The 18,079-nt window shown below is 40.6% G+C and overlaps 1 protein-coding gene across 2 annotated transcripts in view; it reads right to left on the minus strand.

Annotated features, from left to right (window-relative positions):
* LOC147272670 (carboxypeptidase O-like) overlaps window positions 1-17,644 on the minus strand; it is a 64,824-nt gene extending 47,180 nt beyond the window's left edge. The window contains exon 1 of one of the 2 annotated variants that reach the window (XM_086199284.1): window positions 17,564-17,644. The gene's annotated coding sequence lies outside the window, so the exon portion shown is untranslated. The remainder of the gene's footprint in view (window positions 1-17,563) is intronic. The other variant, XM_086199273.1, reaches the window with a different exon arrangement.
* Between the last annotated feature and the right edge of the window lie 435 nt (window positions 17,645-18,079).

Consider the following 18,079-nt stretch of genomic DNA (forward strand, 5'->3'; position numbering starts at 1 on the left):
CCGTATCATAGCTGAGGCAATGCAGCATTTAGGTAATGTTTCCCATTTCCAGAGGCAAGAGCACATATACTGTAGATGTTTCGATTTCAACGCAAGGAATGCTTTTGTATAAGGAAGCACACGTGAGCTATAAAAGCCTTCAGGCCATGGATTATTATTCTTCTCCGGCATCGACCACACTGAGGGAAACGGCGTCCACGGAGGCTAATGTGGGTTTAATCAGAGTTTTTCTATACATCTGTAAAAGTATATGTATGTTAAGGGTGGTGCAGTGTGAGAGGTCAACTTTCAGAGATGCAGATAGAAAAATGAGAAGACAGATTGGTCTGTTTCATCAGATAAGCCAAATAATGTAGCGATTTAAAGGGTTAAAAAAAACCAAAACAGCAAAACAATAGCATATTGCTTTTGGTTTCCCACATTGAGAAGATGTCAAATGTTACCCCTGGGAGATTGCAGCAAGAAGTTAACTCAATCAACCTTTTGTCCCTTTGTGGATGCTTTTTAAGACAGGATATGCTGCCGGATGAATGAACGAGAATAGCAAGATAAAGCTACCACATGCTCGACTTGAAGGCTCTAATGACGCCCATTACCAAAGAAGGATGTGCTAACAGCACTAATAGCTCATTGTCAGAAGAAAAACTTGAGGTACTACCTTGAGCACGTTGGCTGAGATATAGCAGATTCATTTCCAACAATCACTGTGATGTCCTTCTGTTTTTCAAAGTTTCCTCACCGCTTGGGTGTTTTTCATTCAGTTGCTAAGTAACTGAAATCAAAAGAACAGTCTCCACAGTGCAAAATGTGACATGTTTCTAACAAAACACATGGTGCTGGCTTGAGAACTGAAGAGGAGGGAGAGGTTACATTTGGAGTGCATGGGAATGAAAACCTCCATGGCATATATGAGGAGGTTTCGGCACATATGTATAGCATACACTTTCCACAACACTGCATCCGCATGAGATATGAAATCCCACTGCAACAACTTGTGGGAATGTCCGCTCCCAGCAATTTTTTGCTGGCTGATGGGATTGGCAAGGCTGCATTTTACGAAGAAACTCTTCACTTGGCCTGGAGCTAAAAATTGGATTGGACCTAACATACTTCATTTGGCGTTTGTTTTGTCTGTCCTGGCCATCTCCGAGCCAAGGCCAACAACTTGCTGTGCTTGGCAAGGAACGTGCATTAATTTCCCACTCTAGAGGCAAGTGTGAAGAAGTGACAGTGAAGCAGGTTTATACTCTCATCTTTGGCACATCTCACTTTTCTCCTGTCTGTGTTAGTTCAAGGTGTAGTGAGCTGACTGGAAAAAGACAATTCATTCGTTTCCTCAAAATAACCGCAGTCATCATGACTTTGTCTTACAGATGGGGATACCCTCTGGAGAAAACCTCTTAGGCATGGGAACTAAATGAATACCACATTCATGAATTTCAAAGCATTTATGTGTCTCAAAAATGGCTATTAGCTGCTCTCACAGGCACAGAAGGAAGACGTGTGTTCAAAAACCATTTGACAAGTATCCAAAAAAAAAAAAAGAGCAACTGAACTTAAGGTCCGCCACACTTAACATTTGGCTTTGCCACAGCAACTTCCTTTTTAAACAGGTATACACTCCAAAATAGAAGATGCTATTATACCATATACTTTTATCTAACCTCTCGTAATAACTATTGTCCTTCAAATACACATTACTCAATACAAAGTCCACTATATAGTGAATAGAAAGTATGGTGTAAAACTAATGGCACAGATGCATCATTAAGTTCTTGTCCACTTAGCATCCAAACTAACAACCTTTAAGTCTAACAGAAAAAACACAAACTGCTCATGTAGCTGCAAGTATTTCCCCAGTATGCTTATATGTTAGCTATTAACTTATAAGCACACCAGCTTTACCAGGAGATCAACTCATCTGTAAGTCATCCTCACATCAGACCAGAGGCGGTTGTTGTATGCATCTTTTTAATATTTTCTATGACAGTGAGACATATCCCTGTATCAGCAACTTTAATTTTTAAATACCTCAATTAAAACAGCATGTATTTGCGGAACAAACCTTCAGAGTACCCATTTATAATGAGAGTGACAGTGTGGTCAATTTTCAGGTCAACACGAGGCAAACACGGCAAAGGTGATGGCCATTAGGGTCAGTGACCTCAGACAGATGACCCTTCACAACTTTTAATTCTGTTCTCAAGGCTGCAGTTGTGTTTTACTGCCACATTGGCAACTGAATTTCCAGCATCACCTCAGCTTGAGATGTCCCTCAAACACATGTCAGAATAATCGGTTAATGCGACTCCTGTAGCACACAGCATGGAAGAACTTTCCACCTCTTTCTGGTGGGAATGGGTCCTTACACAAAAGAACAGTTACACTCTACACATGCCAGTATATTAGGTCTGCATGTACTATATCTAAAACCCTGCAAGGCTGTGTTCAGTAGGGCTGTAATCTCCCAGTAGACTGGTCGATTTATTAGTCCATACGTTCTGGCTTGACCAAAATTCTGATTGGTTGATTTTTTGCCACGTTAATTTCATCAGGAGGAAAGTACCGAAAGCACCCCTGTTTCACAGATAACAATTTATCTTTGAACACCCCCCTTGTTTTTGCTATTTTGGACTTGCCCGACCCGCGAGAGACAGACAGACTGAAGAGTACTAGAAGTCCAACGTCTGGTGGTTTGATGAGTGTATATTTAATTTTGACGGTTTCATTTAAAGTCAGTCCTCGTCCACCAAGTCAAAGACATGTGCAGCGTGGCAGCAATTCATGAAAATAGATGATGGGAAAAAAGTCGAATGCAAAGTTTGCAAACAACAGTTTTCATGTCACAGCTCCACGACAAACACGACGACGTATCACCTAGAAACGGAAATCTAACTTGTCCACCATAGGTTGCCCCGTCAGTTTTGAGTATACAGTATGAACATATCAGAATTGACATTTCAATGTTTTAGTCTAATAATTGTTTTGTTTTAACTGTAAACATTCTTACCGTGGACTTTCCTTTTGTGTTTAAGAGTAAAGTTTTAATTTAAAAGTCTATTTGTGTCTCAGCTGCGATGCTGAGCTCCTCTGTTCAGTCTCACTCTGTGCGCAGGACAAATGATAGTGTCGGTTAATTATTATAACATGACAAAAACAATTGTCTAAATATTCCTCAACAGGTTTTGTGCTGATAGTTGACACAGTATATTTTTCATATATAAAATTAGTCGATTTTTAGTCTAAATTTGAGGGCTTCAGTCGACCAAGGATTTCTTTGGTTGATTGCAGCCCCAGTGTTCAGAACTGCATACTCACAACCTTTTAGGCACAAAGTGTGAATACGCTAATAACACCATAATTAAAAGTTCATTTTGTGGACAGTATGCAATACATAATGATGTAGGAGGCAGTACATTAGTTTTGAAAACTAATGAGCAGCCTGGGTCATGGGAAATGTGTTCGGATGGTCAGACTTATTTTTAATGTAAACCACAGTCACTAGAGACCGAGTGGGTCAGAGGGAGCAACAGTAAATGCTACCATATGAACAACCCTCAAGGTGAAATTCATGGGCACTGACAATTAAATCAATACTTGAGGACTGTGAGGAGGTTTTATGACTCCCTCTGATGAGAGGCATCATCAGGATGTCCATTATTTCAACAAGCCTTACAAAATAAAATGATTCATGAAATGAATCTTGATTGGACTCAATCCTGACATCACCCTGATTTTCGAATTAGGGATGCCCATCTGGATAAAATAATTACTGAACGCAGCTTAAACTCCATTACAAGCCTCCCTGAGTGAAAGAGGGCCCAGCACCAGCTCCCGCACTGTTCACACTGTTACCACCTGGGGTTTATGTACACATTGATAATTGGTTGGTAATTTAATTAAACTTTGCCACATTTGGATGATCATGGAGAACATAAGGTCCAAATGAGAGCACAGCTGGAGCAAATCACTCAAATCGATCTAACTGCGTATGTACAATGATATTACGACCATATATTTAACTGCAGGTCACTAAATCTAATTATGAACTGATCTCAGTAAATTGCTTTACAGGAAATCTTTCCTCACAACAAGTCACTTGGTGTACTTAAATCCTACATCACCATTCTTTTTTCCTCTATCTGCCCATAGACGACAGTAACGCAGAGACACACTTGTTAAATCACTAATCACTATGGGGTTACTCATAATGTGCCACTATACTCATTACAGGCGTACAATGTGATTACAGTTACTTTGTGATTCCTGACACCCAACTCTGCTCCCTAGTTACCCTGGGCCACTTTATTCGAATGAGCTGTGCACAATTCTGTTGACAAATAGACAACAAAGAAGAGGAGTAACATGACTTGAGTTGTAACTACTTAAATATCTGCATTTATTTACATATTGAGAATAATAATGACACAATATGGTAATTAGTTAGTGTCAAATCTTGATTTACTGCTCACTACTGAGTAAAAAAACAGAGGGTCTGCACTCCCAAGTGAATAATGAATGAGGGAGGCCCCAGTCTTTAGGCAAAGCAAGATCTTGTTACATACACAGAGATCTGTAAATATCCAGCATAAATACATATATAGAACATGTAGCAAGCTAAAACATATGGACAGCCATATGTTTTGTGACAATTAGAGACCATGTAGCGAAGGAAAGAAAATTTGCAGTGGATAGTAACAAAGACACAAACAAACTGAATGAAGTGGCAATAAATACAAATTTACTTGTGCCCCACAGAGGCACAACACAACTGAATATTTGGGTGGTCAGTCTTTAATCGATGCCAATGACTCAGTAGAAATCCAATTATAAAATCTAAGGAAACAGGATTGGAGTGAATCTTGCAGTAATTTCTGGGACTGAGGCACTTTTCCTCACTTGCATCACAGCTAATATCTGTGTTAATTAGAGAGATGGAATAATATGTGAGACTGCCCACCATATTTCCTCCACCGTCTAAATTTCCATCTGGCTGTCTTTGCCAAATCTCTGCACCTTGGGGTCAAAAACTGAGGAGGAGAGGAGAGCCATCATCCATCATCCATGTTGACACCTCATTATGAAAACAGAGATCTCTGCTACCACACCACATGGCATCAGGTGCTGGCTCTGATCACCAAGAGCATCTGCGAGCCAACAGAGGGTACTGCCTCGGCCTCAGCTGTGTAAGAAACTGTTCCTTTGCATGGTGACTAAAAGACAGTTGAGGATCAAAACTACTTTGAAACTAGACTGAAATGATGACATGGGCTATTAGATACCAACAGCACTTTGTCACAGAGGCTGAAATATTCACAAATGCCTCTCATTTTCAGTTCCTCAGATCAAGCCTGACACGGCCCCTTGGCTTGAGATACTTTCTTCATAGAGATGAATGAGCCCTTCGGTGTGTGACATCAAAGCAGAAGGACTGGGTGTTGATTAACTCGACAGGAACAGGGGGGGAAAAAAAAGTCTCACGCGAACCCGTCAGACTTACGCGGACAGACACTGTGACACTGTGTGCCGTTAAGGGAAGATCAGTGCTATAAAAAAGGATACTATCGAGAGAAGAATTACATTTAATACACTAAAGCTAGCAGTAGCAAAGAGGGTAGAGCATTGGAGCTGCACAACAAAGTTTTGAATGCTCACTGAGCATGATCCCAGAGAAATGTTGTCCTTAAATGGGGACTGCTGCTTAATTTTTGGGAAGCAAATTAATAAACTGAGACTTAAAAAAAAATGCAGTCTCTGGGCCAACACAGGCAACAAATCTATGCTTAATGAGGCTCAGTAAGTACCCAGATATGCTGGGCACTTGTGGCAAAACATTCTTGTAAGGGTTGAGGATTCTCTTCAGTGGTGGATTTGCTGCACAACTGAGTATTCGTAATGGCGCTCTACAGCTCTACTATCTGTTGGCTAGCATTATTTATTTATTGATTTGAGTTTCCTCAACTTATGGCCTTCATTTCTTAGAATAGCTGCACAGGTTTTGTCAATATGGGATGAAAAAGTATACGCCAGGAGCTGCAGTATGGCCTGTTAAACCTGTCCATCGTATCTTTGTAACCTCATGGCTTCCATCATGAATTGCTGGGTCGATGAATGTTCAAACAAAAGTGCAGTTGTTGTCCATATATTGTGATGCTAATTTTTAAAAGATGAGGCAGAGCCTTCGTCTCCTTAGTTACTACAGCGCTGTTCACTAAAATCATGCCACTTGACCACAAAACTAAACAAACAAAAGTGGCAGCTGCATTGCAACATTTCTTCAGACCAACATTAGTCTTCCAAAAAGAAATATAGCTATCTATCTATCTATCTATCTATCTATCCATCCATCCATCCGTCAGGAAGCTGTGCCATCGTTGGGCTTCTAACCAATCCACCAACCGGCAGACTTAGAAATAGGTGTTAATTGGATGAAGTGATGGGAATCGAAATGGTTTTTAGTCACCTGAAACAATGTTATTGATGTCCCGAGATATCGTAACCCTCTTTTCATAGGCGTACATGAAATATGAAACATTAATTTGACTCTGCTGAGAGAAACGTCATTCTCTCCCTGATCCAGCTGAAAGGTTTTGAGTTACCCAGTGGGACGCTGTCAATCAAGTTGACTGGCACGGGGCTGTGGGGACTGAAAGTAAGCAGAAGTCACATGTTCGCTGGGTCCCCGATACAGCATTCCAAGATCACATCCGTATAAAGGCGAGTCTGCTCTCCCTGTAGGGAATGCCCTCTCTATGTCTCTTTAAAAGATGCTAGCCTGTTTCTTATGACCCATTTTCTTTGCGATAAAAAGGTATTGTATCTTGAGGGAATGATGTTTCCTGAAAAACGAATGGCTACTGAGGCTGAAAAACAACAAAAGCAATTAACAGTGAGTTAAAACTTGCTATAAAAGCTCTGTAAACCTGAGTAGCAGCGGAGCGGCAGATTATTCTCTGTAGGTTCATCACTTCTGTTTGAGTTCTGTGAGCCGCTCCAGCAATAGCATTCAGCACCTCATCAGTCACATGCTGGAGTTCTCATTTCACTATGTAAATGTTTTTGCTTCTTTACCTTTAAGGGAATATCATGCTAAAAGAGGGATCAAGTGTAAGCCCACAAACATTTGACTTTATCATTCAACAAGTCATTTGTAAATGTTTGAAGTCAATAGAGCTTATTTGCTTAAAATATTTGTTCAAAATGTTTATTAAGTGCAAGTCTGGAAGAAGTGTCTTCCATGCTGCAGGACAACTTTGAACTTAAGTGAAATCTTATTCACATTTCAGCTTGAAAAACACAGCACCAGAGATCTCCAATGCCATTGAGGTGAGAGGTATAATCAGCAAAAGGATGAAGTTATCTTTTTGGAACTTGAATTATGGTCACAGATGGTGGGCTGCAAGGCCTCTGAAAGACAATCACTTACTATAAATAGATTCATTTGCACCTCCTAATGAGATGTTCCCTGTGGAAGCTGCATTCAGTAACAGAAAACAATAAAGATGCATGCTAGAGAAAATAATGTAATACTGTAAATGGATGCCACGGGTTGTGTTGATTGCTGTATGACATTTGCAAGAATACATCCACATACTGCTCTAATTTGCATACCACATGTACATCACTAGCAGTCAACACCAGATGGAAGTAACGTGTACTGGAAATGCTGTATGACGTCCGTCCGGCTCAGACCTTACCCCTAAATTTCCAGTAATGGGAAAGCAAAATATCCTAAAAATGAGTTTGCAGCACTGACACAGTTTTCTTCAAAGAACAGAGCACTGGAAAAGCAAGCCACGCACATTCACAGCCCCACTCGCGAACGTACAAATGCATGTGTGTGTCTCTCATTTTAGGCAACCACAGCAACAGGATTTAAAGCTCCTCTTCCTCAGCTTCTTAAAATATTTCAGTGCTGCCTCGCTGCCTTTTCTGTGCACATAATCACACAGTGTGCTGAAACAAAGCCAGTCAAGACATTTTTTTTTCGCAGGCAAAGCTCTTACAACTTTTTCCCTGATATTTCTTCCTCACAGGAATAAAATCCATGGGCTATTATGACTTTTACTGCAGGCGGTGATTGGGCTTTAATCAGGCAAGAATGAGGCAACCACAGGCACCACAGCGGGTATAACATAGTCTTTAATACAGCTGACTAATATGCAAAATATAAAATAGTTAAATTATGTATCACTCCCACCAAAATTAAAAGCCATATTTTTCTGGAGAAGTTTGACAAAGCAGGGGTTGATATTTTACACATATGGACATTTGGGGACTGTTCATGGCTTCAAGTTTCTTCAGTTCCGATAAAAACCTGATGCATTTCCTTCAGTTTCTCTCCGACCCCATATTTGCCTCAAGTATTTTGAAAAGAACGGTATTTTTTCCATGAAGTTCACATACACTGGGGAAAGGTTGCGAGCTAAACAAGCTAATAAGACACATGTGATCTACTATCTTATTTCTAAAGTGTTCCATGATGATATTTAATAAATACAGTTGTCAAAAACAGACAAAATTAGCCTCTCACTGTAGGTTGATTAGCTTTGTTCAGGCAGAACGTCATATCAAAAATCTAACAACAAACTGATCTTTCGACTCCAGTAACACATTTCCTTACATACAACAGGATTCATCATTCTGATAGTGTGCCAGGAAGGTGCCTTTGGCTGATTAAAGTCTCACAGAGATACAAGAATAGCGATAGACTCGGGTTCTATTTTAAGCTCCTTCCTTTTTAACACCAGATTCCTACCATCTGGCAACAGGAATTTTGACATACAAACAGAACAAGAGCTTTGTTTACAGGAAGTGTTTTCTCCATCTATTCCGTGCCTGACAACAGCTTCAAGTTATTTGTATCTCACTTAAATGTAATGATTAGAGAGGCAGTGACGGACTGGGGACCCATCCAGCTAGTACCCCCCTCTCACCCAATGTCAGCTGGGATAGGCTCAACTCAACTTGTCTTTAATGGAAAACCTTTTTTTCATCATTACAGAAAACAACGTCAGCTACATAAATAGTAACAGCAAGTTGCACTAAATTACTGGATTTTTATTCTTAATTTAGCAGTAAAAATGAATAAAGTCCTCTCCTACTGGAATGAGGAACAAATAAAATTGAATAGCTGACTGTGTCTGACATCTTTTTTACTTAAGGAGCAAAAGCAGCCAGGAGAGCATAGGAGAGGCTGCAGGCTAATTATTGGCTACAAGCGCTGCTTACTCGCCTTAGGTACTTTCTCTTTGTAGCTTCATCAAACTGGGAAGCTCAACGGGTTGATGGAGTTTTAAGTGTCTGTTTAGGCTTGTTGTTCATTGTGGCTCCCTCGCTGTTTATTTTGGCCTGACATGTTTTACAAATTGCAAGCTTTATGTTCATATTACAAACACTGAAGAACTTCCACATGGACCCCGAACTTCCACAGCTGCACCAAATTCTGGCAGTGGCAGCCATCATGTCATTCCTCCACACGGCTGGAATTTCCAGCTGCTCGCCAGCTTTGTGAACTTGGTTGGATTCTCTGCGTCATTATGACTTGCAGGTACATTTCCAGAGAGGTACACCTCAGGCAACGGCACACGCTATGCATAACCATAGTAGACTTGATGCAGAACTAAAGGCTTGAAAGGAATTGTGCCCACCAAAAACCAACAAGCACACAAATGTGCAGGGAGAACACACAGAATCTGGGTAATTAGTCCTGAACTTATTCTTATATAATGGTTTTAATTCAACACTATACTTGCATTCTGTGTGAAGAAAAAATATGTAGGTGGATTTCAGGGATGGGCTCTATTTCCACACTCAACACCCTACTCAATTTTCTTTTTCCCACAACCTGCAATAACATTTTGACTGTGTGTGCTGTAAACACTGACACACTGTCACCCTTGAAGTCAATAAAGCAAATTTCACTGCTGAAGATACAGAAGAACATTAGCATTCATTTCTTTCATTCATTCATAGCTTTATCAGAGCTTTTCACAGAGGAATAAATGAGCTGCCGGCTGTGGCAACAACGCTAATGAAAGCAATAAGAGTGAACCAGAAAATTAAAGTTGCAGGCTGGAAAACTCCAGTATTTTCAAACCCTCAAACCCACGTTTATGCGCTTTTTCATGCAAGCGTTTGATGGGGGACAATTATGAGCACACCTACTGAGTGCACCTCTCAACACCATGGACACCATGAACCCAGCTTCCACTTTATGAAGGAGCTGTGTAGAGGGGGGGGGGGGGGGGGGGGGGGTAAAGGAAAAAAAAACATCCCTCTTCACTATGACAGCAAGTGACAGGATCTGTCAGAGCCTTTGATTGGCTTATTGATTGATTGACATATGGACAATTCACTATTGAATTCAGATGCTTGGTTTATTGTTTATATATTTATACTGGGCTCAGCAATGAGTATGACAGAAAATATATCTATATAAGCATTAAAACAATATTCTTTTTTCCATTGTGGGACAATCTGAATATTGAAATTCTGTTTCACGATATGAAGTAATAAAACAATGAGCTTAAAGATACAAAAAAGAAAGGCTGAGTAGAGCTGAAGGGAGCTACTACGGTGGGGATTTCAAAGGAGGGCAAAGCATAACACTACATGGAAAAGAGGGAGGAACACTCTGTTAAGTGTCTACACCTCTAAATGTGACACATCGCCTTCACAATGATGCTGGAACTCTTCAAACAGCATCACCATCACGGTAGTAGCAGCTGTGTCAGGCACCATTTCACCCAAAATCTGCTCTTTACGTCTCTAATGTTTTGCCAACCTTACAGAACTCATGAGTCGAGCTCATGTTTCCTCTCCTGGCCTTTTATTTGACTGCATATTTTTGCATTGAAATGTGTTCCATCCTGTGGGTTTTTGGAGTCAATCCTGCAGCTACACCGCCTGTAACTTACGTTCAATCCTTCAAGAAGGACCTGGCTTATCTAAGACTTTATTCTTTTTTTCCTTTTTCCCCCCCCCCAAAAAATGTATTCACACTGCATGGCTCTGAAGAATAGCCCATTTATGGAAATGAGGCAGAGCTCCATCACTCCACCTCTCCATGAAAGATTCTGGTCTGAGTCGAATGAATTATACTCCAGTCAGAAAATAACTCAAAGTTTCTAAAGCCGTCTGACTGAGTCAACTTTCTCTCTGTCTTTCTGCCAGGATGCTGTTATTTCTTTCAACAAAGACACAATATTCCACTTGTATATTTCTCACAGAATTCCACTCACACAGATTATCTAACTCACTCAAAAGAGAGGATAAATCTAACAGTTTATTCAACCTGGAAATTGAATTTACACGCCTTACTCTGTTTTTGTTTCACATGCTCCTCCATCACTCAGTATCCCACTAAACAAAGGCACCTTTTACGCTCAGAGAAAGACTGAAACCACATGTAGGACAGTAGAGTCATGATTTACTGTTCCTTTTTGTCTTTAGATACTAGTTTATTTATGGAAAGAAGCGTAGTTCAGATAAAGACTGCGCCTTACCGAGCCAGTGGCTGTGCTGCCAATAGCTTCCCACTGATCACTCTATTATAAAAAGATACCTTTCATATAAATTAACCAAGAGTGGTATTTGTGCTGAAAATGTGGAGGTGGTTGAGAAAATTAAGGTATTATGAGGCTGAAGAATAGGACAACACCCCCCTCTCACTAACTCAGTCTCCTGCATTAAGAAGATTAATACCCCTGTGTGAAGATGAGGCAGCACATGCTTAGCTTAGCTTAGCAGTAAGACAGGCACTAGGAGAGTTGATAAATTGAGTCACTCTTTGCATTTAGGCTTGTGAACAGGTTAAAGACACCTAGTGAAGGATAATTCTGATTTATACAGACCAAAATGATTGGCGCTGATCCAATACCAGCAACCACAGCATTAAAAAGACATGATGAGGCATGTGACCCCATCATAAAAGGTCTTTACTTGCTTGTTTTCAACAAAAACCTCTCAATTTGCCAAAAGGCCAAATTCATCATGATTGATTCAGAGTCAAATTAATTTCAGGACTGGCAAGAAACTCCATCTATTTCCATATTAATGACTAATTTACCACCAGCCAATGTGGAGAGGGGAGATGGCTGCAGAGAGGGTGAAGAATTTGAATTCCAAGTGCTGAGAGTGGGAACCATCTGAGCCCAGAACCTATTTTTCATCTCACATTGAGATCATCTGCTTGAGACAAGACGTCTCTGACCTCTTCCTCAGGTTCATTCTAACTGTTTGTGACCTGGAGCCTTCACAGTTCCACAGTGTACTTGTCCATGCTAAATTCTGCGCCAGGATCAGCTCCCAAAATATTTGGGATGTCACAAATCATGCACATGGAACCGTCACTTAAAATCAGATTTTCAATGACCACAGTGCTCTACACAGTGAAACATTCAACTGTGGGAACAAGACAGACTACACATATTGAACTGTGGGGGTCTTTAAACCTCTACATGGACCCTTTTATGTAAATTCAACAAATTCTAGGCCTGCATTGTTGAGTGCCATTATGGTTGCTAAGGTCATCGCTGCAGCAATTAACAAGACAGTTTTACTGTTTTCCCACCAAACTGGTGCTCTATTTTGGTGATCTCTCGTGGCATCCCTATAGGATAGGATATAGGACCCCCAGTTCCCATTGGGCACAAAATCATAAGTTATTCACTGGTTCACACGTGATATGACGCTACTGGGTGAAACTAGGAGCCCCCATGCCATGAGTGGTTACATGTAAATCATGCATCCACACTGTGAGATGGCGGAGAGGAGGTGGGGTGGGACAAGTGGATAAACAGCCGTAAAAGGAGAAGTAAAGCTCAGTTGTATTAGAAAAGGTACAACTAAAGCTCGGCTCACAACACTGGAAACCACTGTAGTGGAATGTGTGTTGTTGACGTCATCAAAGTCTGCGAGGAAAAAAATGTAAGGAAAGAAAGAAAAATGTTCCACTGCACATCCAGTGTTGGGGCTCAGGGATCATACTTTGGATATTTAAAAATTAATACATGGTATGAGTGTTGGAATGCAAATTCAAAAGAACTTCACCATCACTAATGCTGGGTAAGTTCGCATTTCATTATTTTATTTTTTCACAATAAAACATTCTGGTAATGTGCTGCCCCCTGATGGTTTGGCGAGTGGGATAAGAAGTGATAGCTTGCCGAGATTGCTTGGAAATTGTACCTTCAGTGACGTAATCCTCCTTTTAGTGGCCTCAAAAATAGTAGTTTTCATTCTGCTCGTTGCAGCTTACCTCATAAAAAGGAGCAAAAATATACTAAAATACTGCAAGACCAAAATGTGAGGAAAGATTGTTGCTTGTCTTTCACTTCTCACCTCTAGTCCTCTCTTCCCAGGCAGATACCAAACCAAACACTTGAGGCTAATTGTAAATATTTTCAGCTAAAAATGATTGATACTCCACATTCACATCACATTCACCCTGCAGCTTTATATCACCTTGAGTGTCTGTGGGGTTAATAAAAACAGAAGGGGGTGATATAAGGTTCAGGTTTATAGAGAAAGGCTTAGTTTTAACATTCCGTCCTGGGTTTCTCTCTTAATGTCTCTTCCCATCCTCTGCGTTTCCTGATTACAATCAATGAGTGTGGGTCTCTTTGGTTTGTTTCTCTGTCACTGAACGGGAACATTCCAACCAAATACTGATTACCCCCCGAACTTAAATTCAATGGAATTCACCTCTACAATCGATTCCAGTTAATGAGAATTTCTCTAGGTGCTCATGCATCATGAGACTGAGCTTCACCTGGAAGTTTCTGAGGAAACTTTTCGAAGAGACAGATGGAGATTGCAAACTTGATTATTGCCCAACTCCAAATAAAGACGAATTGTGTTCATGTCGGCGTAGATGCAAGGATGCTGTAGTAGAGTGAAGGACTGATATGGATCAGTGCTAGTTTTCTGTCTGAACCCCCCAAATTATATAATGATACATATATTCCTGTTTGAGTAATACTTCATCCAAGAAGTGTTTTTTTTTGCCCACCAAATACTCACAAATTTGGAGGTGTCTTTGCAACCCTTCTCCTAACTACCTTAAATAAATGCTGACAAGCCAAGTAAAAGGCACACTGCAGAATCCTGACAAAGAACAAAGGAAGTGCATCTCGTCACTGCTTTCATCCGGGCTGTCTAACTCCTTCTGACTGACCTTTACCATGGACTTCATTCTGCGTGTCTTGATTGTGATGACACTGTTTCATCTCTTTATGCTGAGATTTGCTTTCCTCTAGTCGGAGTAAGATGATGATGATGATAGTATCAGGCTTGATTAGACTAAATGGCAACAGGCTTCATTATTTGTCTGCAGTGATTTTTTTTGTCTGCAATGCAAGATGCCACTAGATGTGTTTTGGCATCTTTCACCTGCGTCATTTGAACAAGTTGTCCTGTTGTCTAAGGCGACCCGTATTAATCATTTTATAAAGGAAGAAAACGGAAGCCACAGAGAGCAGAATGCAGCAGGAAATAACACAATGTGCTAAGAATATATTCAAGGAAAACTTTTCTGTGACATTTCAGTGCTGTCACTCTCTTGTAGCACATACCGTTATGCATGATTCATGCCATAAAAAGCATTAAAGAATACAGAAGAACTCAGGAATAAGATTTGCAAGGATGTGCTAAATGTCTGGCATAACCACGATCTTCTCACAAGCCATCTGGCAATTGTGACTTTTTTTCTGATTCCCTGACATAGAAAAAAAATAGAGTGTCTGTCCTTCCTGCATGACTCACCTCTCAAATTTTACTGCATGGCGATTCAGATCGCCTCAACAGCAGTGTTTATAGTGTGCCACATTTTATTAAAGTCATTTTGTCGTTCTTCTTTATGACTGTAAAAACATTCAGATAAAAGTGACCCCTGAATCATTTTCAATATACATTTAGACTTAAATTAGTAACTCAAGACTTTGTCACCTGCTGAGATTGACATCAGCGAAAAAATGCAGCAGCAATAAAATGCAACCGCAACACACTAAAGGCAGACTGACAACCATGAATTACTTTAAGCACATAATGACTCAATTATGACAAGGTGCTTAAGGCAGAGGAAAACCTGGGGCTCGAAAACTAAGCTACACGTGAAGCCATACTGAATGGAACCCATTACTTTCACGTTGCGAATCATGACACGTGACCTCCACGACTGCTGGACAACCACATGATGACAGATGGGAAGAGAAGCCGCCCAAAGCACCACATTTAACTCCAGGATGTTAGCGATGTGTCAACATCGGCGATAACTTTGTGTTTGCTCTTTTGGGGCAATCATTGACAATAAATGAAGAAATATCAAGTAATCAACAAAAACCTAGCAAATAACAGCAATGATAACCTTACACAAACTTTAATATCTATAGCTGTGAAATGGTAACACAAGATTTAATGTGGAGATCTGAAGACATAATCTGACATTGTGGGGAAATTTTTAAACTGCTGACTGAAGGCGACACTGAAGACAAAAGGTGTCATTCACAGTAAGTCAGCTTAGCTTAGTTTTGCATTAAAGACCAGAAAAAGTCCAAACAGCACACCGGGCTATGTCCAAAGCTAACATAATCATTCACCTGGTGTTAAACAATGTAAAGAAATTGCTTTACTTAAAATTTTATCAAGGAAATTTCAGGAGGTTAGATAAAGGTTGAATTAAAAACAAAAGTGTGTGACTCTACAAAATACGGTAGATGTTTCTTCAGCCCGGATCGTAAACACAGAGAAGCCTGTTCAACAGAGTGTACAAGACAGATGGGAAGTGACGCGAGCGTCCTGAGGGCTCAATGTAAGACTGCAGAGTCACTGGACTTGGACATCACTGTGTTGGTGTGTATGTGTGTGTGTGTGTGTGTAAGTGTGAGTGAAGCACCTTGCCTCTGCACAAAAGGAATCGTGTAAACACATTATTCTCCTTCGCTCTGCTGTCAAAGTGCCTAACTCCAGAAAGATGCATGTACAGTCACCCCAACTGTTCTCCCTGAGGCAGCGGCAAACACGGCCCACCCTCCCACCTGGAGGTTTCCTGTCGCTCATCTGTCTTTCTGATGCTGCAGCTTGTTGGTGAAGTCGAGATCTTTGATGCAGACAAGTACCGGCATTGGATGGATTCTGTGTTGGCCAATGGGTGCAGGGGTGTCGAGCCACTGAAGCGTTTGGAATGCTAGTTTGTTCAATAAATAAACTCAGACTGGAGTAGAGAGAAGGTAGCAAGAGGACGAGATGTGGGAGGGATGCTGGCGTTTCCGATTCATTTAGAGCATGTGACAGCGGGAACACAGACTGAGCTTTTGGTTTTGGTTGGTGTGCACAATGTACTTTCACATGTGATGAAAAGACAGCAAGAAACATTGTTGCTTCATTTCTATTTTTCACCCTCATATGGACTCACAGTAAATCTGTGCTGGTTTATTTACTTTTATGAACTTGGATTCATCTTAGGTGCATTAAATTCTCAAGACGAAGACCATAATTTTTTCTATATTGGATTTCTCTCTCATTTTTTTCAGTGATGGTTGCTGCTGTAAATCTATTTTGTGAGAATTGATGGTACTACAAGCTGAAATATAAAGGCCTTGCTACTGTAACAGTTTAGGTCAGCGTTTCTGGGAGAAGGAGAAAACAGCCACACTGGTCTCATAATGTCAGTATACACATCAACCGGTTGTACTACCACTATTTGGTCATACATGAACAAAACAGAGGAAACCTGACACATGAGTTGAGGGGAAAAAAAAGGAAAAAGGAAAAAAGCTCAGCCATGTGTTTACTCGGGATAAACAAGACGCTGCTTGATGACAATGATGAACTTGTAAATAGAAACACGACTCAACTTGGATTTGCCTGTTCAATATGGTTCAACAGCTGACTTCCAAAATCACTGGTATATCTGAGATGCAATTTAAAGGTGTATGAATTGTTTTTAATGTGGCTAATCAATGGAGTTGCCCAAGAACGTAAAATTTTCAGGTTAAAGGCCTTGTGTCAAACTCCAATAGTCAACAATAAATCTCACAGAAGAGAAAACAAAAAGCCTTGCATGTTTGGAGAAATCTGAGCTCCAGAAGTATAACTGCGTACATGTATACAGTGGTGTTATTTTGTGTAAAAAAAAAAAAAAAATTTAAAAGATGCTGGGGCACCAAACACTTAAGCTAAACACCAGGATGCATTCTTAACACATTCACCATTAGCACCATGAACCATACTTCTAAAAAAACAGCTAAGCAACTGTCATGTACATAAAGAGAGAGTAACAGATTAGAACCAGTCACAAGCAAAATTAAGAATGCAATATTACATCCAAGTTCAGAACACACGAGCAGAAGTGAACAACAGAGCTCAACCCCACTGAAGGCCACAAGGAAGCACACGCAACTGTATAGGTAGGACAGATCCATTCCATAACAACCTTAATAGACAACATAGGACACACTCGTCACCGTCTATTCAATAGCAGTGGATCCAACACAGAACAGAGCCCCAAAAAAAAACACAAGGCTCACAAAAGCAGTAATGTATTTAATATTCTTTCACTCACCAAGAAAAGCTGAGGGCGCAGGTGAAGAGACGAGTTTATGCTAGCCGCCTTCTGCTAGCCGTTAGCCACATTTTCTCCCCCCCCCCCCCCGAAAAAAAAAAAAAACCTCCAGATGTTTGTAGTGGTGATAAAATCCCCGTAGTTGGTGGGCTTTACTTCCAATTTCTCCTCCGCGATAAAGGTCTCCAACTTGTGCCGTACTGCATTCACCTTCTCAAGTTGGCAGGTGTTAGCTAAGACAGTTTCCCCTCTGGTGTTTCATCTTCACGGATACGATGTTGCCGCCAAAGAGACGGGCAGCCAATTAACTCTCAGGTATAAAATGACGTTTTAGTGTGCGCTTTGAGCATGCGCAGATAAATTCGACGTTTATGGTCAGGTAAAATTGTAATGTGTAAAATGTCCAGGATGCAGAGAGAGAGGGGGGCAAACCCCGCATTCAACCCACCCCGCCCCTACTTTTTTTTTTTAAACATTCTACACGTCGTAACTTCACTTGTTACATAATGACGTCAT

This window comes from Aulostomus chinensis, chromosome 1, assembly GCF_037954235.1.
Source record: "Aulostomus chinensis isolate RoL2024-O1b breed Wild chromosome 1, RoL_Achi_v1.0, whole genome shotgun sequence".
Taxonomy (NCBI): Eukaryota; Metazoa; Chordata; class Actinopteri; order Syngnathiformes; family Aulostomidae; genus Aulostomus; species Aulostomus chinensis.